Source organism: Protopterus annectens, chromosome 5.part0 (genome assembly GCF_019279795.1).
Source record: "Protopterus annectens isolate FY-2018-M chromosome 5.part0, PAN1.0, whole genome shotgun sequence".
In the NCBI taxonomy this organism is placed as follows: Eukaryota; Metazoa; Chordata; order Ceratodontiformes; family Protopteridae; genus Protopterus; species Protopterus annectens.
In genome coordinates, this window is record NC_056735.1 from 1,837,102,234 (window position 1) to 1,837,123,501 (window position 21,268).

Sequence of the window (21,268 nt, forward strand, 5' to 3'; positions counted from 1 at the left end):
TGTTACTTCAGTAAGAGGTTGAGAATATTATGTTTAAGGAGAGTATTTGAATAGTATTGCACAATGAAAACGTTTTAACCCTGTGATGAGCATGTACAGGACCAGGATTGGTTAAGATGTTAAGCAGTGATTTAAAACTACTGACTTTGTCGGAGGGTTTCATTTGCATGGGAATACTATTCCAGAGTTTAGCAATGCATTGGCAATAGAGTGAGTCTCCTGGAACATTATTTGACTTATTTGTAAGTAATAAGAATTTGTTACTCGAATGGAGGTATCTTGCTGGACAATAGGGTAGCAATACGTTTTGTAGAACTGGGCATTTATCTGGATAATAAATGCATTTGTGTGCTGTAGTCAGTTGTAAATATGTTAGACCGTTGTGCAGTTCAAGCCAGTTTAATTGCTTTAAGCTAAGACAATGATGGACCCTATGAGGTAGACTGGTGGCAAATTTAGCTATTTTATTGTAGCAGGATGCAAGTTTATTTCTTTGAGTATCGTTTATGTTTGTTAGGATAGGAGCGGCATATAACAGAGTCGGCAAAAAAAATGTGGTGGCTAGAGTTTTTGTTGCTGTATCTGTAAGGAATCCATTGATCCTATAAAGGCAGCCTAGTTTCTAGTGTGCAGATTTAATGGTTTAAGGTATATGGTGGTATTTGAGATTGTCATCTATTATAATGCCTACAGGTTTACTGTGAGTTACAGTTTCAATGACAGTATTATTTGCTGACTTTATGGCAAAAAAACTGCTTTTGGTTTTTGCAAGTTTTTGAGGTGAAAATATTAGCTTAGTTTTCTTGGGGTTGAGTAGGAGGTTTGATTCTTTGAGCCAGGTTTCTACAGAAGAGAATGATTTTTGGGCAATGTCTTGGGGCTTATTTATTGTTGAGGCCGCACATATTAATGTTGAGTCATCTGCATACTAAGCTAAGCTGGCATGGTAAGTGGAGATGTGGAGGTCATTGATAAATATATTAAATAGTAGAGGACTCAGGATAGAGCCCTGAGGGACACCTGTAGTAACTAGTTGAAAGGATGAGTAGGTCTGTTGCCATTTAATGGCTTGCTAGCTTCCAGATAGGTAACTAAGGAACTACAATAAGGAGTATTGTAAAAGTCCTATTGAGAGTTGAATAAGCAGTTGCTGGCTCGGGACAGTACCAAATGCCTTTGACAAGTCTAAGAACATGGCGGACACAAGCAGACCATCATTTCTATGTTGATTTATTACATTGGTAAAATGTAATAGAGCAGCAATGGTGCTACACTGGGGCCTAAAGTCATGTTGTGTTTCTGAGAGCAGGTTATTTGAGGTTAGGTATTGCATCAGCTGCATATGAATGCATTTCTCTAATATTTTGGAGAGGGGTGAGAGAATAGCTATCGGCCTGTAATTATTAAACTCTGTAGATGTGCCACCTTTGTGCAGTGGTATGATGTAGGATTTTTTTCACAGTGATGGGACATATCTTTCTGCTATGACCTATTAATTAATATGAAAACAGGGAAGGCTATGACTTCTGCAGCCATTTTCAGGTAGTCTGATGGAAGCTGGTCTACAACTACAGAGGTAGTTTTTAGTTTAAGGAGCAACTTCCTTATGAGTGAAGTAGGCACTGGACTAAAAATTGATGAGTTGTAGGTGGTTTTGATTGGACAGGTGTAGGGAGCAGGGGAGCTGATGTGTTAGTGTCTAAGAGACATAATATTGATTGTATAAAGTAGGAATTAAACTGTGTAGGGATAGAGTCTGTTGTATTGTCTGTTTTTGGATAGGGACTAGTGGTCTTGCCAGGGTGGATTAGTTTATTTAATGTTGACCAAAAAAGTTTTGGGTTGTTTATATGTTTGTCTTGTAGGTTGGTATAGTATGCTTGCTTATCCTGTTTGTCATGGAGTTTAGCAAGGTTTCCTAAGATAACCACAAGCAAACAGACCATGAATAGAAACACAGAGTAATCCAAGCACCAAACATAAAACCATTTAGTTTAATAAAAATAACAAATTCATAAGTAAAACATTGTAAGATAAGTGGTTTCATTTTAAGCATTGTTAAAACCTCTCTTCTTTGTGGGTTGCGGTGTTTTTGCAATGGAATGATTGGTCATAGTCTATCATGTGACTTTTATCAACTGTTTAAAAAAATGGCCAATTTTAGTTTGAGTTGTCTGATGAAGGTTTAACAATGTTCAAAACAAAAGTGCTTATCTTTTAACGTTTTATTTACAAATTTCTTATTTTTGTTAAACAAAGTGGTTTTACGTTCTGTGCCTGGATTCCTCTGTGTTTCTATTCATGGTTTCTAAGATGTCTAAATTGCTGGAGGGAATTTTGAGTGCTATTTTTTATACCAGTTTTTCCAGGTTTTATCCCTTTCTATCATGATATTTTTTGTTCCTTTGACAGCCATGGTGCAAGGTTGGACTTCATTCTGTTATTATGTAATGGTGTTAGATTATTTAAGGTCTGTAAGAATATGTTATTAAAGTGTTCTACAGCAGTGTCTAGTGAGATTGTTCTAAATACATTCCAGTTATATTTTTTAATGTTTCATTGAAAATATCTTGGCTGAAATTGTTTGTATTTTATATTTGATTATAGTTAATATGTTTATCTAAGTTATGATGAGTTCTAATAGCATATGTTGGTGTGTGGTCACTTATGCTATCTGAAAAGCAGCCTACTTTTGTCAGCTTGTCTGTTTGTAAGAATCCAATCTCATGTTGAGTGTCCCCCTGAAGTTGTATTGATTCTAGTAGGTATTGTTATTAATTGTTGGAAGTTGTACAAGTTTATGGATTCACTGGGGGTAGTGAAATTTGTGAGTTGCCAGTCTATGTTTACATCTCCAAGTATTACAGTTTCATGGTTAATTTGTTGGGATATCCAATACAAGATGCTTTCAGCAGTGTTAACGGTATTCCCTAGTGGTTTATAAATTGCTGCTAAACATATTGTTTTCCTATTGTTGATTTTTTAGGAGTGTTATTAGTAGTTTAGCATTGCTAAATTTGGGTATCTCCTGTGGAGGTAAGGTAATGGTTAGGGAATGTTTATAGATGATTGCTACACCACCTATATGCTTGTTTTGTCTGTTATGCCTGAGTATATTGTATCCTGGGGGGGTCTCATTATCCTTTACTTCTTTATTTTAACTAGGCTTCAGTAGCCATGACTACATCAGGAGTGTATGTAGCAGAATAAACATGGATGTCATGAATTTTATTGCACATACTTCCTAGGTTCATATTTAGTAAAGTGAGTTTGGATTCTGTTTTTTTTTTTTTTTTTTTTGCTGAGTTGCATTAGGTGACTGGTTTATTTTTGGAGTTGGAAGCGATGGTTTTATGAACAGTGGCACCAGGATTGGGGTGAATATCTCCACTAATTTTTTGAATTGATATTTTACAGAGGGAAGTGGCCAGTTATATTTTGGTCTTGGTTTGTTTGATATTTGATCATAAAATTGGATGCTTAGTTTTAAGAGATCCATAGAAAAATAAATCAGATGTAGTTTGTTTGTAGAGACAGGGTGCTGTAGAGAAAGACAGGCTGGGTAGATGTTGATATTCTTTGTGAGAATTGGTTGACATCCTAGGTATTTAAAGGAGGTGGATTTGATAATTGGTGATAAAAGCTAGTAAAATGAGGAGAAATAGTAAAATAATCTGACTTAGGGGCATCTTGTTTAACTTGGGTTTTATCTTTGTTGTAAATTAGGATAAACATATTAGGAGGGTAGTGGGTTGGTTGAAGATATGTAATTTGATAGTTATAGGTGGCAAGGATTAAGACAATTTGTGAGAGAGTCTTGGGTGGTAAACTACAGAGGGTGTTACTATTGGGAGCAATTGTATTGATTGTTTTCCTACTGGAGGGAACTGATAGCATTGGTTAGAGAACTGTGTGGGTAGTGCTATGGAAGTATAAATATAGAGTAAGAGGGGGTGAGTGTGACTTGGGGGTAATGAGCCTGAGCATTAGTGAGGGTGAACAAAGCAGGTTGAAAACTTGTTAAGAGGCAGACAAAACAATCACTGACTTAACGCAAGCAGCCACAAATGTGCTGAGAGATAAGTAAAAGGGACAGTGCTGTTTAAAATGCCTCTGTGCTAGTAAAAGAATGTAAGGTTTTGTTGCTCTAGGACACAGATTTAGTAAGACAGCCCAATATCACCGTTACCTGACTAATGGTGATAACAGTAAAAAAACTGCACTTGAATGTTTGAACAACTGTGTAATGTAAGAAGGTTTCCATGGACTTGGAAATGCAAAGTCTAAAAGCCTACCTCAAACCAAAGACCAGCAAAATAATGAGAAAAAGTAAGCCAGAATGCAGTTTTTCAGCTCTGGAAAAATACTGGCTGAGAACGCTAAAATGATTACACAAGAGAAATAAACTTAAGGAAGAGAGACAGCTAAAACCAATGAATTGAGCACAGTTAAACAAGAAAGTACCAACGGGACTGCTATAGTCTAAGAAAAGGGAGCTATTATAGTGGGCAAAGTTCCTTATTTTAGGCTGCCATAATATTTATAATTTACATATAAATATAACCCACAGACTGGTGTTTAAACTGCAAACTTCGCTGTTACACACATATCTACTTGCTTGCAGGGACATTTCTATAGAAATATAAAAACACACTACAGACAGTCGAGTGCACTGAATCGATATTGACTGCGCACAAATACTAGCTCAGAGCTGAAATTGGTTTAGTAACTGTGTCATGCAAGGAGAAATAAGAAAGGAAGGGGGGAGACCAAGAGCAACTTCCTTGAAGGCATGCAGTTCCACTAAAGCCAGGAGGATATAAATAATGGGAGTAACAAGTCTAGAAGAAGTGAAGAAAATATAAGAGAAAGAAATAGTTTGAGTAGTAGGAGTAAATGTCACTGTCTGTGAGGAAGGAGAGAGTAAAAGCTGACCAGCAGGATGTCAGTGGACGAGGGTTTACAGACTATAAGGCTATTGCTTACAAACTAGGACATTGAAGCACTTGTCTTCAGATTAGTCACTATGCAGTCTAAAATACACGCACAAGAATGGAAGTCCCAAACACTTAAAGCATAAGGCCAGAGATGGTACACAGTTTGTTCTAATTAAATGGTGGTTGGATTGAATGGACTCAGACTGCCTATTTGGATGACACTGCTAGATGTATACTTAAGTTTCCAGTGAACACTGTAACTCCCTTGCACCCTGCTGGGGGGGGGGAATGATACTTACTGATATATATACTTTAGAACAGAGAAAATAAAAATAAAAGAAAATTGCTTACTGACTGCTTGAGCTATAACTCCTCTGAGCTTATCATACCAGGCCATATTTTTAGCAGTGAGGTTGCAGATGCAAATTCCCAACACTGTTTGGCATTTCAGTTCCTGCTCTTTAATAAATATACATGAGTAGTCAGCAGTAATGAAGAAAAACATAAAACATCTACCATGCTTCATAAAAGCCACATAATAAGTAAAACATAAATTGCTGCATGAACTTTAAATGCAACATCTTATAATCAAAAAACATTTATGGGAAAAGAACTATGAAATGTATTAATACTATCTTACTATTTACAGCAATGAAATGCATACATAATATGGTTCTTCTACTATATCCATTAATATCAATGCTACCAAGGTCTATACTGTGGAGTACAAAACACAATCAAAAATTTCATTTGCATACTATATGTCAGACACACTACTTACTCCTATATTATAATGCATCAGCATTTCAGCATTATTCTCGTTGAAATCTTACTTTGAGTAAAAAAAATATATATAGGAATACCCTGTGAGCAATCTGCAGAAGTAAAATCCAGATGCTGGCCAATCATCCACATCTTATTCTTCAGTTAATGAATATGGTAAACATTCCAAACAGAACACCAAGTGTACTAATGAAGATAAGCTCACTCAGAAAAATCACCATTCAAGCATGGAAGAGCTCAAGTCACAAGGGAGAGGAAGGCAAAATAATGTCTAAGTGCCAGTATCTTATTTTTCTACTTCGAAACACCATAAAATTCCAAACAACAAGCTCACCAATCTTTTGCCAAAGCTTTTTCAGATTTACAAAGATCCATTACCAAACAGAGTTAAATATATACAAATATAATTTGCTATTCAAAAATTAAAACCTATTGGTTAAAAATAATTAAGCTAGAGAACTGCACGGACGGCTAGTGCAAAGGCTCAAAACACCAGCAGTACAAAATACAAAAGATAAGTCAGCACTCACTGTGGACAGAAAAGATATGAGTTTAATCCATAAAAAACAAGAGTCAACAAACCTGTTTTGGTCTGAAAGCCTTTATCAATGAATAAAGATGACCCTCAGAGATCATATATATATATATATATATATATATATATATATATATATATATATATATATATATATATATATATATATATTAAATACACATTAATTAATTGGCAAACAAGCCAATGAAGACTCACAAATGATCATTGAGACCAGGTGAAAATAATCCACCTAGTCTAATTATCCATGTTTTTTCTTTCTTATTAAGAATATTGTGCCAACCAGCTTTGACACCTCTATGGCCCAAAATTTTATCAATAATAATAAATTTAAAGTTGTCAGAAGGATGAACCGCAGTATGTTTAAACAGTGCATTCGTGGAAAGCTTGTGTCTAATATTGCTAAGGTGTTCTGATATGGGTCTATATTAGAACATCGAATATTTAACAGTTCGAATCACTAAAGGTCAACATTTAGTGACTGAACTGTTAAAACATCGAATGTTCTAAAAAAAAATAAAATAAAACAACAAAAAAAAAACTAAATGGTGTAGCCAGGGGGGCAAGCCCCCCTGCACCCCCCGCTACTTAAATATACTAATTCTGAGATCACACTTCAGTACACTACAGTGCAAAAACAGAAATTTTCCATTTCCTACACTGTAGTGCAATCTCAGCGTTAGTATATTTAAGTAGTGGGGGGGTGCAGCCCCCCCATGTGGGGGGTGCAGGGGGCTTGCCCCCCTGCTTACAGCAATTAGTTTTAATTTCTATCTTTTTTTTTTATTTCTTCATTACTCATTCGATGTTACTGAACTTCGATGATATGGTGTCGGCCATATCGTATTTTAAGTTCAGTAACTTTGAGTTTGTAATATAGACCCATTCTGATATATGTAGCCTGAAAGGTCTGGAAGTCTGACCAACATAGAATGCTGAGCATGTACAGAAAGTTAAATAAATCACCCAATCACTACTACAGTTAGACAGGACACCAATGGAAAAAATACGTGGTATATTCTTACTGGAAAATTCCTTTGTTTGGTAAATGTATTTACAAAAGGAACAATGGCCGCAAGAAAAGCAGCCAACTGCCCTGGTATCATCCAATGTAGTCTGTAATAAGCCACTTGTTAATCCATTTTCCAGTAAGAATACACCAGATATTTTTTTCCATCAATGTCCTGTCTAACTGTAGTAGTGATTGGATGATTCTACAGGTATAAGATCCTTTCCTCTCACTATATTTCTCATGTTATGTTATGCTCTGTTATGTTATGTCATGTTATGTTATATTAAGTTATGTTATGTTATAACATAAAAGTTGTTTTAAGTTCCGATCTCTTTTATAGCCAAAGGCAGGACATTCTTCAATAGTTCCTACTGGCAAGTCTAATAGGTATAAAATATGCCAGTGTTTTGAAATAATCCTTTTTACATCCTGTGTGTGTCTATTTGGTGGAGATTTTCTCCCTGGGCCTCCGCTGAAAAAGTGCACATGCTCAATTGGACTATCCTGGTTAACAAATGTCAAATAAATAAGTAATAATAAATAAATCTTAATTTAGAATTATTAGACTGTTGAAATCAGTGCCTGTTAAAGGAAAAAAAGGACTTGGCTTTAGAGGTTCCTGCTCCTATGTTTGACAAATGTTCATATTCTAACTGGGGATAATCGTATCCTCTCTGAGAAATTCATGCACCGACTGATCTAATTCTTCAGGCGGTTGTTCATCCAGCAGCCAATCTAGGATATCATAGCATCTGCCCCTTAACAATATTCCTAAAAATATGTGGAGGATGCATACTAGTTCGTCATAAAAGTGTATACATATTAGTCTCTTTTCTAAACACACTCATTCCTATCTTATCATCAGCCAAGTTGTCTATCCTAATATCCAATAAACTAATATTACTGGAATACCCACGGCCTTTCAACCAGTTCCTGTATACACATATGCAAAATGAAGTACAAGCTAACTCAAAACACTAGTGAAACTTCTTTACTTCACATTAAATAATTTTTTTTCCAAATTATTAATTAATACTCATTCAAACATTAATTATACAGCTTTCAAAATACATGTCAAAGCAGGCAGTTAATCAACATTCAGATTGCAGTACTACCCTCTAAATATGCATTACATTCATTCTTTCATTTTTCCATAATATAAAAAAGAAAGAAGCATATATTTTTATATCTGCTGTGACTATGTCAATACATCTATGGATTATACCCTAAAATTAAAGCGAACCATATCATCTACGTCAGCACAAAATACAAAAATATACTGCTTGCTTTTATATCATATTCCAATATTTTCCACTATTCCAAAAATGTCTTCCCATAAAAAGCATAACGTGCTATGTGAACAACGCTGAAAGAAGCAGTCTTTTTATATTATAACCATCATGGCACATACCCCTCAACCAGTGCAGAAAGCAAATTATTTTTCTTAAAACATGAGAAGAAATAAAAAACAAGGTTGTCTTATACCCAATGTCCTCCCTCCCAAAAAAAAAAAAAAAAAACTCTTTCTGCATTTAAACTGTAGCAGACTGCTGAAGTGTTTCAGTCCTGACCACAACAACAGTACTTGCATTAAGGAGTTTCCGCCAATAGGGATGACTGCAATTAGGGATAAAGACAATAGGCAAGAGAGGGCTGGAATTTATTGGAAAAAACTGGCAAAGGAACCAAGGTATTGGGAGCAAATAACTAGAGAGGGAAAGTTAATAGAATGAGAAGAGGCCAAAATTTATTTGGACTGCAGATTAGAGATTGTCTTCCCTATCAAGGATTGATATCAGAGTATAGACAAAGAGAAAGAAATAGGGGGATTCTAAATGAAAGACCAACACTGGTAGAGTTTTTAGCAAAATCTAGAATAGAAGCAGCCATTAAAAAAGGAATAATTAGTAGCGTATATAAAAGATTGCATGAAAACTATGAGTATCAATCAGAGGAGGTTAGAAAGGATTGAGAAGAGAGACTGGATAAGCAATTCTTAAAGAAACAAGGGTGGGATAAAAGTATGTCTCACAAATATGCAACAAAATCTAGAAGATTTAGGATTTTTGCTTGGAAACGTTTACACAGATATTTTTATACCCCAAGTAGATTCTAAAGAATTTTTCCTCAGGTAGACAGCAAATGTTGGAGGTGTGATGGGGAAGAAAGAGGTACTAGGAAACATATTTTCTGGGAGTACAGTGAGTTGGTGGGCTTCCCTGTGGGATGGACTGTTGGAGATGCTGGGTGGGCAGTTTGGTGTGATGAGGGAGATGATTTTTCTGAGCTGTGGTACAGAATTGTAATTGCCTAGACATGGTAAGGCCTTGCTGTGTCTAATTATGGCAGCTGCCAAAAAAGCAATTACTAGAAAATGGAAATCAAAATCTAAATCAACTATATTAGAAGTAGTGACTATAATAACAGAGAGAAAACTGGAATTGAGATATTTAGAAAAGGCAAGAGCAAACTACATAGGAAAAAATGGGAATTGAGGGAACAAAACATACAGGGGAGGAATGAGGTTTAAAAGAAGGCAGGACTTAAATGAGCTATTTAATGTTTGACTGAAAATGATGGGTAGATTATAAATGATGTGTAAAGTTTGCAGCTGGGAGTGTGTCAGTATGGTTTGTGATGTATAATGCTTGCAACTAGGATTATGTTAGTGAGGTTAGTTTTCATTTATATAAATATATGATTGCTTATGTCGTAAGTGATGGTTTAATAAAGATGTTTCTTGTTTAAAAAAGGGGTCAGGAATTGAATAATTTATGTAATGTTGCTTAGGTTACATGATATATAGCAATATATGTGAAGTATAATGTTTATTAATGTTAATTTAATGCAATTTGATTATTTCTATATAAATGTAAAGTTGCCTACGTCATAAGTGATAATTCAATAAAGATTAAAAAAAACAGGACTGGCATTATTTCTGAAATAAATAGTAGCACTGTCTGACAAACAGCCATCAAACAGCATCTGACGATGTTGTCCCCTTATACCTTGCACTCGGGTGGCTGCCCTACCCTAAATCTTAATTTACTGCCAAGTTAATTATCAAAAGTATATCCTCAAGATACAAAGAATTCTTAGTTCCCCTATATTCCTACCTTTTCAGGCAGATTATTGTATATAATGCTCCACTTAGTAAGGGTCTAACCAAACATTTATCTCTGAGCTTGAAAGACCTCAATAGTTACCAACAAAGAGAAATATACTCTTTTAAATTTTTCTTTCTCCAGCAGACTCCTAAATGGAGATCTCTGTCTTGCCTTTTGAGCTATAAAAGATCCCATTTTACTAGCTCTTCTCCACCTCAGAAACACTAGTAAATTAAGGAACACTCACTCCAAAATGCTCAGCCTACATATTAACATAACTAGGACTTCTTGGAGGGATAGGTTTATTACCCAAACCAAAAGGGTTCAGTTCCCTACATGTGAAACAAATTTCCTTTATATGCTAAATAGTGCAACTTTTGCTGACTGAATGTGTTCGCATAAATTTTCCACCCAAAGTTGTTATTATGGTCCTTATCAACTAGGGAGGTAAACTCTCTGAGATGCGTGGCTTCACTATATATGGTTGCTCAACTTATCTACCTTATACTACTCCCTGAACCCATGAACCAATAAAATATATAAATGGGTGTCTTAAACAAATCCCTACCCTTCAGTAACATTACATATGCCTACTGCTAACTAAATAAAAAAATAATTTTATATTAAGCATTAACTTTCACAGAAAATATTTGAAGTTGGCTTATCTTTGTTTTTATGCTATAAGAATTTAAAGCATATTTAAATAATTAAACATTCATTTTTTTTCTGATATCATTTTTCTTTTCCAGTTAAACGTCTTGTTGTCTGAGCTTTGGTTTTACTTCTTACAGCATTATTTATCCTTTGTCTTGTTTAGTGTGACATCATTTTTTTCAGTTGTCCTTTTGACATAATTCTTATTAAAGTGTTGAGCAGTGTCATTGCATATCTTATGAATCAGTAGCTAAATATATTATATTTCTGCATTCAAAACAGTTTCATCAAGAATCTTGTTTCTTTACGAAGAAATAATTTTTAAGTCAGGCATGATAAATAACATGAATTTTGATGTTATTCTTTTTGAAACCTTTAAGAGCCAACAGACTGTCCTTTCCTCCTTTTTAATAGGAAAGTCATTGACAAATGTGTTATTGTTGCCCACTTTATAGGGGAATTAGACCAGGGAACTTTCTGAATTAATTCTTTGTACAAATAAGAAATAGATTTTATTATTGTAGAACTTGGAGGAAAAGGTCCTAGTTTTGTAGCAGTTTTCACAAGTGACTTACGTGCTGCCTTCATGCCATGTGAAAATCCATCTACTAGGTTTTTGGAAGCTAGCTGGTTAGGAAATTTATCATGTTACTACCATCTATCTTCTCTAGTATGCCATAAATTCTCAGTTTATCTAATAGCCATGTATTTTGTTTTAAGAAGAAATTAGTCTGTATCTTGTCCTCTTTTAATCTGCCATCTATGTCAGATACATAATTTTCTACTTCCTTTATTTGAACTCAATGCTGCTATATAATGGTTTTGAGAAGTTCAGTTTGTTTATTAATGGTCATTTGGAAAAAATGGCATTTCTACTGGTGGTCAAAGTGAAATTCCTTGAGTGTCAGTTGCCTGAAGAAAAAGACACAGAGGAACACAATGTTGATCACTATTTTCTATAGACAATCATCGTTAGTGCTCATTTTAAGTGTTTGCCAGCAATGATTTCTTTCTTTTGGAATACATCTCCCTAATGGAGTTGGTATATATAAGTTCAGGGGTTTGGAGGTGCAGGGACCAATGCTTGAATTTAACTGTTTTGCCCTTCTGTGTTCCAGGCATTGTTTTACAGTGTTTCCAATGCTTGTGATTTTGCAGTTTGTTGATCCATACTATAAATGAAAAATATTCATTTTGAAAAGGAATTGATACGTTTTCAAAGATAAATTCTCTATTACGGTCACTGCCTGTTGTAAATTCATCATATATATGTTTTTTAGAAGATCTTAGGATGTTCATTTTCTTATACTGTTCTAGTTTAGTTAGTTTTTGGAAAGTCAATAATAATAATACCATAGCTACTATACATTCACGCTTCTGACAAAAAAATAAGTAAAATGAAGTTCTTAAAATGATCCATCTCTTTTTTAGTCAAATAATACGAAACTCTCCAGACACATTTTATAATTATGAAGAGAGCATCTAAAGGAAGATGCTACTTAATCATTTTGAAGTCCTCCACTGTGAATGATTTATACATGAGTAGAAAACATTAGCCACATATTAAGTTGATCTTCTACAATGCTGGTATAACATCTGATTAAAAAGACTAGTTCCAGCACTGACCTTTGTGGCAATATACTGCTTTTTGACTTTTCACCTCAAATTTCCACTTTGATTTATACATGAGTAGAAAACATTAGCCACATATTAAGTTGATCTTCTACAATGCTGGTATAACATCTGATTAAAAAGATTAGTCCCAGTACTGACCTTTGTGGCAATATACTGCTTTTTGACTTTTCACCTCAAATTTCCCCTTTAGCAACAACCCCTCTACCTCCTCTGCCAGCTTTTGGTCCACTCCATGATTTTGTTTTAGGCCTCAGACCTATACCCTTTAATCCTCTGATCAGTCTGCTTTGAGAAACACTGTCAAAAGCCCTGTTGAAGCTCATAAATATTGCATGCAATGGATTCCCCCTTGTCTACCTCAGTTTTAACCAAGTCATAAAACTGAATCAGAAGGACTGACATAACCTTTATTGTATGAAACCATGATGTCTACCCTCAACCAATTAGTATACAGGAACTAGACAAAGCTTTTTTCATGTCATTACCTGAAACAGAAGTAAGACAGATGGGCTAAAACCATCATTATGCAAAGCAGACTTCATCAGTAACCTTGAGTCTTGCAGAACACTATAGTTGCTAAGGAAATGCTTTAAAGTTCTGTAGGTATTTCTTCAAATACCACTGCCAGATATTTTAGAATGCCGATGGAAGCTTAACTGAGTGCTGTGACTTACCTCTTACAAGATGCTTGAATTACTTCTTCTGTTCTTCCCTACCAACTCTTCTAGATGCTAATATGTCCCACTTCCTATGCTGGCAGCCTTCCTTGATAATTCTGTGTAAATGCATGAGTGAATAACTCTCTCAGTGATGCTGGCTGATCTTAAGCATTTTTAAACTTCCCCCATAATAAAGTGATCTGCCTGCTAACTATTTCTACATTCACTAATGTAATCAAAAATGTCATTTTTTATCCTTAGGCAGTTATTAGGCCATGGTGGTGCAGCGGTTAGCATTGTCGCCTCACAGCAAGAGGTTCTCTGGTTTGATTCTCAGCTGGAGCACCTTCTCTGTGGAGTCTGCATGTTCTCCCTGTGGTCAAGTGATGTTTAAGGACATGCTTGTAGGTGCGTGTGTGAATGGGTGTGTCTTCTTTGAAGGTTGGGTGTCAGGCTGGCATCTCGGCACTGTAAAAATCCACTGCTAATCATTAGCAGACCAGAGTTCTGCTGTGGTGACCCCTAATTGGGAAAAGCCAAAATACATTAGTTTAGGTAGTTATTAGGCATATAATCCAGGAAATACCTCTCAAATGTCCAGATTTTCACAGGATGTCCAGATTTTTGCTTCATATTTTTCATCTCCTCCTTAAAAAATGTGTGGTTTTCCAGCAAATCATTAAACACTGAAGTCAGCAAATAAATACAGGTTTTGAGTTTAGACTTCATATTGTTCAGAAAATGAATGCTAACTCAAAATCTGCTATTCTAGTGACTTAGTTTATAAGAGCAATTTTAAAATCTGTCCCTATTTTGAGTCCTTGACCACCCCCCCATTATTTTTAGCTCTGTCCAGATTTCTTGCATTAAGTAGTGGAGATGTATGGTCCAGGAGACCATCAAGGAGCCAATCTTAAATTCCCTCAAAACGCTATCTGGTTGAATGTTTTGCTCAACCAAGGTCACACAATAGGCAAATGAAGGCTGTAGGACTCAAACCCTGTACTACAAGAATTAACAGCTCATAATCTTACTTATATGCACTAATTGCCAGACTAATTAATGTAATCACCTGGGATGGGAAGACAACCCATGAACTTCTGATTTTCTAACACCAAAAAGCAAGTGTGCTACCTATTGAGCAACTGAAACTCATGGCACACACCCACCCTGCTGGCTTGTTATCATGCAAAGAATGTCACAGCTAAAAGATGGGATGTTGGTGTTGCTGACATATTTTACTGCATTAAACCTGAGTTTGTCACAGATGCCGTACTTCATTTTTGTTTGCTTTTTCCCTTGTGGGAGTCAGTACAGACAGAAAGGGTCCTTTCCCTATTTCTGTGTTTGTGCAACCTTGTAGTTATGGTATACAGAGATTGGAGTTATTAGAGGCGGAGCTCCACATCAGGGTTATAGGAAAAGGTAATATGTGCTATATGTTTTTTCTTTTCTTATTTAATATGTAGGTGCTTTAGTCATGATCATTTGCACCTTGAATAAGTGAGATGCAATGATTATCCATTCCTTATCTTTAAGTCCACATATATGCACAAGATCACCATTCTGTATATACGCAGACTTTTAAATAAACTTGTCAGTCCCCAGACTGTGATGTTGACAGCATTATGTAGAAGTTTGCATATGCTGTGTAGTATGTTTTATTATGCTATTTCATGATCACAGTGAGCCGCTAAATTATGATAAATGATAAGAACAGTAGTTCTTTCTGTCACTCTGTATTACATTTTCACAGCAATCCCAAAGACTGTTCTTGGTTTCTGATGTGTGACGTATTCCATTTAGTTTGTTCTTAATTTCTCCCCAAAGACTTCCTGCCCATTAGAATGCTCTTCCCTCCAGTCTCAGCTGATGCTCTTCTCTTCTTTCCTGCCTTCAAATAAATGCAATTGACACGCCTTTTGTGGTTCATTTAGACTCTCCGCATTACTAGATAACTTCTACCGCATGTCCTAATCAGCCAATACAGATTGATCTTCTATTTTTACATCTGTGTTACACTGCTATAACAACACATTCTTCATGATGCTCTCTCAGTATTACTACTTACTAATATTGAAAACTGCCTTGACATCTTGGAATAAAGTCCAGGCTATAAATCAGTTTGTTCTTCCTTGTTCAATCTTATAGTTTTAGTGTGATTGATTCAAACAGCAGTACCTTAATTGGACAAGTTGTTGTTGTTTGCCTTTCGGCTTTTTCCCGGTAAGGGATCACCACAGCGGAACTCCGGTCCACTAATGATTGGCAGTAGATTTTTTTTACGAAATGCTGAGGTGCCAGCTCGACACCCAACCTTTAACGAAGGCACGCCCATTTACGCACGCATGTCTTTCGAGCGCTACCCAACCGTGGGGAGGACATGCAGACTCCACACAGAAGGCACTCCCAAACCAAGCCGAGAATCGAATGGGAGAACCTCTTGCTGTGAGGTAACAACGTTACTGCCGTACCACCGCGGCATAGTACCTTAATTAGTACCTTAATTGGACAAGTAAACAACAAAAATACTTCATGTATATCAAATGATATATGCATATATATATATATATATATATATATATATATATATATATATATATATATAAAATGTGCATACCAAGATTATATATTCCTTGATCTAAAGGATCTGAACCACTAAAATGTAGGTGTTCTCCTTTAACAGTAAATAATCTCTAAATATTTCATGTGTGTACTCTAGAAAATCTGGTATTATGTTTGTATCTATTGTTGAACATCTGTCCTTTTTGTAATATTTCACTGTATGTATACATGTAATGTATGCCTGGAGCTTTTCTCCCCGGGCCTCCGCTGAAAATAGACCTATATCCAGTCGGACTTTCCCGGTTAACAAATGCAAAATAAATAAAAATAAATGTATAGGCCTCAATGAAAATGGCTACATGTATAGGACTGCAACTATGGGACTTTTTGGTGGGTTGTATATATTTAGAAAGCTTGTGAGGAAACTATTACTCTGTTAATTTTGTTTTACTTGGATCACTTGTCTGTGTACTTAATAAAGGACTTTCGACTGGAAACAGACTTGCTTGGATTACTTTCGAATACTTAGTAATTCTGTATAATATTTCATATTATATATATATATATATATATATATATATATATATATATTTTTTTTTTTTACTTAAGACGAGTTTAAGTTCGCTACTTCTACTACTATTGCCTGATCTGACTAATATGCAATGATTAACTAGAGATATATGGACTGAATATCTTCCGCACAGAGAAGTTTCTTACACTGTTTTGCAACTATGGGACTTTCATACATATTTGCTGACCTCATCAGCTCCAAACATAGGAAAGAGAAGAAGTCTAAGATGACATCTTAGCTAAGTTTAGCAGAAGCATTTGAAACAGAAGGAATGGAAACTAAACCAGAAATAATCTTGAATCAGACAGCAACTAAAAGTGCCAAAAAAGGATTCAAAGGGACCAGAGGAAATGGAAAGGAAAGAAAACGTTAAAGTCTGCAAATGTGGTAAGTGTAGCAAACTTCTAGAACAACCACATACTGACCTAGATTTGACAAAGGAAAGGTTAAGAAGAGGTGAATTTAAACCAAAAGATGAAAGGCTAATAATGGTGGTCCAAGATAGTGGCCTACATACACAGTGGTTTACAAGGTCTATACAAAAAGTGGGAGAAACAGATAAATGCAGATTATGCAAAACAGAACTAGAAACACTTACACATCTCATTACGGAGCGTGATACACTCATGGCTGAGGGTCCATATACTGAAAGGCACAATAATGTGGCAAGGCTGTTGCACTGGGGGTTGTGTAAAAACTACAGTATAGCTTTACATGCTATTACAAACCCCAAATTTTTGGAGAAATAAAAAATAGCAGATACCTATTTTATTTACTCTTATGATAACCTTTGTTATTCCAGCTATAAAAACAGGGACTTAAAAATAGGCATACATTTAATATAATAGGAATAACCTTTCAGATTATTATTTATTCTGCCTCCAGATGATGCATGTCATGGGAAGATATAACTCAATTAATTTTTACATGTAGAGCTGTAACAGTGATTGTGATATGAAAACAAGCAACTTTGAAAAGGGACACAAAACACCTTCCGAGGTCACTCTTAAGCTAACACTTTATGAGGTGCTACATTCCCCTCATGTAAAAACCTTCTATACTTCGGGAGCATTGCAGGCAACAGCTTAATAGGTGGAAATAATAAAAAACTACAGCTGTGTCATGTTTTAATGAATTCATCCTGCTAAAACTCCCATCCATGAACTGAAACTTATTTCCACCCAACAAAACAGCAACACAAAATAAATAAAGGCACAAATGTAGGCACCTGTGCCCTCACATTCTCCATGCAAGGACATGTGCCTCCTCCAAAATGTCAATGATAATGTTTCTTCTCTGTGGAATCCATGTTACTAAGAAAGGGAATGCATCATTTACCTTAATACACCTTCTTTTCACACAGGATGGTGACTAGAAAATATTCCAGTTACTTCCAACACTATTAACTTCTCACTGCTCCTGAGAGTGAGTATATACTGTTTTAGTGTGCCTCTGTTTTGGGTGGAGGGACACATGGAAAGGTCCAGAAAAAACATTACAGAGCACATGGCTTTCAGCTCTTCTACTTTAGCATGCTTCCTAATCCACTCAATTCACAAACTTAACTCAGGTATGGAGCTGCAAATTTTACTTCTGCAGTATTTTCTTTAGTGTCAGCCTATTTCACCTCTTTTCCTGGAGGATTATTTTATAAATAATTAACAGCAAATTGAATTATTTAAGTGAAAACTACTAAACTCTAAAAATCTGATCGTAAATTAGCAGGGCATTTGATGACTTAATGCAGACCTCCTTTTCATGTCAAGGGTTGAATCAGGTAGTCTGCTAATAACATAACATCCACAAAGTTCACCGGTGCCCTTGACATGTGCATGGTACAGCTAGCTATACCATGGCTACTTACAGCCTTATGTATTGCAATCCTTCCCCCTTTGAAAATGATCTGCATTTCCCCTTCCCCCAGCTATTATATTAATAATTGACTAAGGAGTAAAGAGTCACATTTTTTTCATTGTGTTCCTTGGCCAGTCTTGAAAGGGTGTCTCCATGGATCTAACTGATTACCAAAATAAGATAAGATAAATAGCTAAATTCTTACTAAAGAAAAAAACTATGCTCAAGGCCAAATTGCATCACAACTCATTTAATTGTCTTCTCTAAATTCTTGTGTATATCTCTGGGAAGCTGAGTTGCCCTTGTATTGTTTGTACATACTACAAGCAGATTTGCTTCAATTTCTGGAACTATGTATGGTGTAATTTTTAATAGACAAATGGCCGCTGCAAGTGGTCCCTGATGTCCCACCTCTATTTTCACTTTATATCCTTGACTGCATAAACTAACACTGTGCTCTTACAAAGACTCTTGAATTCATTACAAATGCATTTTCTCACAATATGAAGCAAGTTCACACAGAAAGTGCCAACATGAGTTCAAGATACTCATATATCAGCTGATACAATAACTCAATGATACCAAGAATAGTTGGATGAACTGATAAGTGATGCGTTTATGAGCTTGTCAGGCCACAGATATTGGTTATTAGCTCATATATATTTATGGCTTCTTTTTTTATTTTATCAGGTATTGTACTAGGAAGATTAATAATGCTGACAACTTAAAAAAAACATTAATACGTTGCCAACAGTGTCAAGCCTGAGCCAAAACAATGAAAATAAGCTGTTCTTCATGTCTTCTCCACTCACCTCACTTTAATAGGTCAAACAACTTAAACTTCCTACTGAATGATGTAAGCCCAGATGCTTATTCTAACTCACCAAGACTTAGAAAGACACCACCTATCTCTCGACTAAGGTGAGCATTGAGTTGCAGTTTACCTCTTCAGCACATCCTCAGTGCTGTAAGCTATAAATTAAAATGTGTGCAGCAGGACTGCTATTTATTCAAATGTTAGGTACTGCTTATATGGGAGACTAGGTGGGAAGAAGCAGGATGGAGAACAAGACAAAAGCAACCACTTCACACATGAGACACAGGGAACCCAGATGTGTTTTTTTTTTTTTTTTTTAATTAAATGCAGTGGGCAATTTACTACCTTTGTAATTGAAGCCCTGTTGAACAAAACTACAAACAATGAGTGTTTCATCACTGAAGCATCATTACAGAATATAGTCATTAATATTAAATTCTTAAACCTAGATGCAAAAGACAAAAAGAATATTAGAAGAAATAAAGCTATAGGTACAGCTGAACAAAATTAATAAGAACATAAAAATAGGATAACTATAAATGGGATCGTCAGCATAGTTTACATCTTAAGTGCTTTCAATCATACTAAATCATTGGAATTTAGTCTAGTACAAAGCAGTTTTACTGTTCACCGAGCAGATGTGTGAAGAACTATGAGATGATACATGGTGTCTTAGTACCCTGTACAGAGGATACATGCTGTTTTAGCTGTGTAACATCACAGAATACTCTGGGGGAGGTCCTGGAAAGCCTTCCAGCAGGATGCATCAAATGTTGCAGTAACAGCAGTGACCTGGAATAACAGTCACATTTCCACTTTGTACAGGTGTGCTGTTGCATTAGGGGACCACAGCATCCACAAGGAAATCTAACCATCTGGAGCTAGCCATGGCTTAATTTACTAAAGCTTTCAACAAAAAACAAGTCCTGTTAAGGGACTGTCAGTTTAATGTCTTTTGGTCCCCACAAGCATCACATTCTGCTATTTCATGAAACCCTCTGGGAAAATAAAGTGTTGAGTAAGAATTATGGTAAAAATATAGCTGTGAAGAGAACCACTTCAGAATGCTGTACACGCTGTACACAGAATGCAAGAGTCAAATAGTAAAACTAAAGAGTGTAGATTGTTCTGGTGCCCCATTGATTAAAAATGATAGTTTTGCTTTCCAAAGTCAAGTCCACCCACTCCTTATTTAATAAACTGTAAACTGGGGATATCTTGATCACTGAAAGGGATGGTTTCCTTTGTGACAGAATTTGCACAGGTCAAATTGAGGGATGTCCATTATAAAATATAATTTAATATTCCAGGCCATCAAATGCAAATAGCACTTCTAAATTGTAGGTACATCAATAATCAAAGGATAATTTGCTGTGTGTGTGTGTGTGTGTGTGTGTGTGTGTGTGTGTGTGTGTGTGTGTGTGTGTGTGTGTGTGTGTGTGTGTGTGCCTAATTGGCTTCTAAATTACTATGGATTTGACACATAGTATGGGTGGATAACACCAGAGTGAGATGTCTCTTCCTAGTAGGTTTGAAATCCTTAATTGAGCTTCCAGGCCCAGCATAGTGCTGATGTTGTAAACCATGCCCTCAGATTACAAGGTAATGATTTAGGGTACCAGAAATACCAAGACGTGAATGATTGGTCATAATATACTGTATGTTTCAACTTTGGTACAAGCAGTTGGTCTACGTAAAGACTGTAGCAAACTTTAGAAGAAAAGAAGAAAGGATCTGGCAGCCCCCACCCCATTTTCCTTAAAGTGAGTACAGTTCAGCTGGAACTTTTTGGCCAAGCACTACAACTTTTTTACCATTTAAGGAGTTTTATTCCACAATATGTAGATAATCCAAGGAAACAGAATTTGCTTTAGGGCACTGACCTCACCTGAAAATGGCAAGCAATGGACCATCCACATATGGAAGGTATTAAGAAGCTTGTTATAAAATTACTATAAATGTATACCTGCCATGTATTTGATACTTGGCAATAGCATCATCCTAAATACTCTGGACTTTCTTTCACCCAAGGAAATGGACCATTCTGCTACTACAACAGTTCCTACGTTATTGACTAACCAGAAAACTAAATGTTTTATCCACATTGACTTTGAGCCCAGA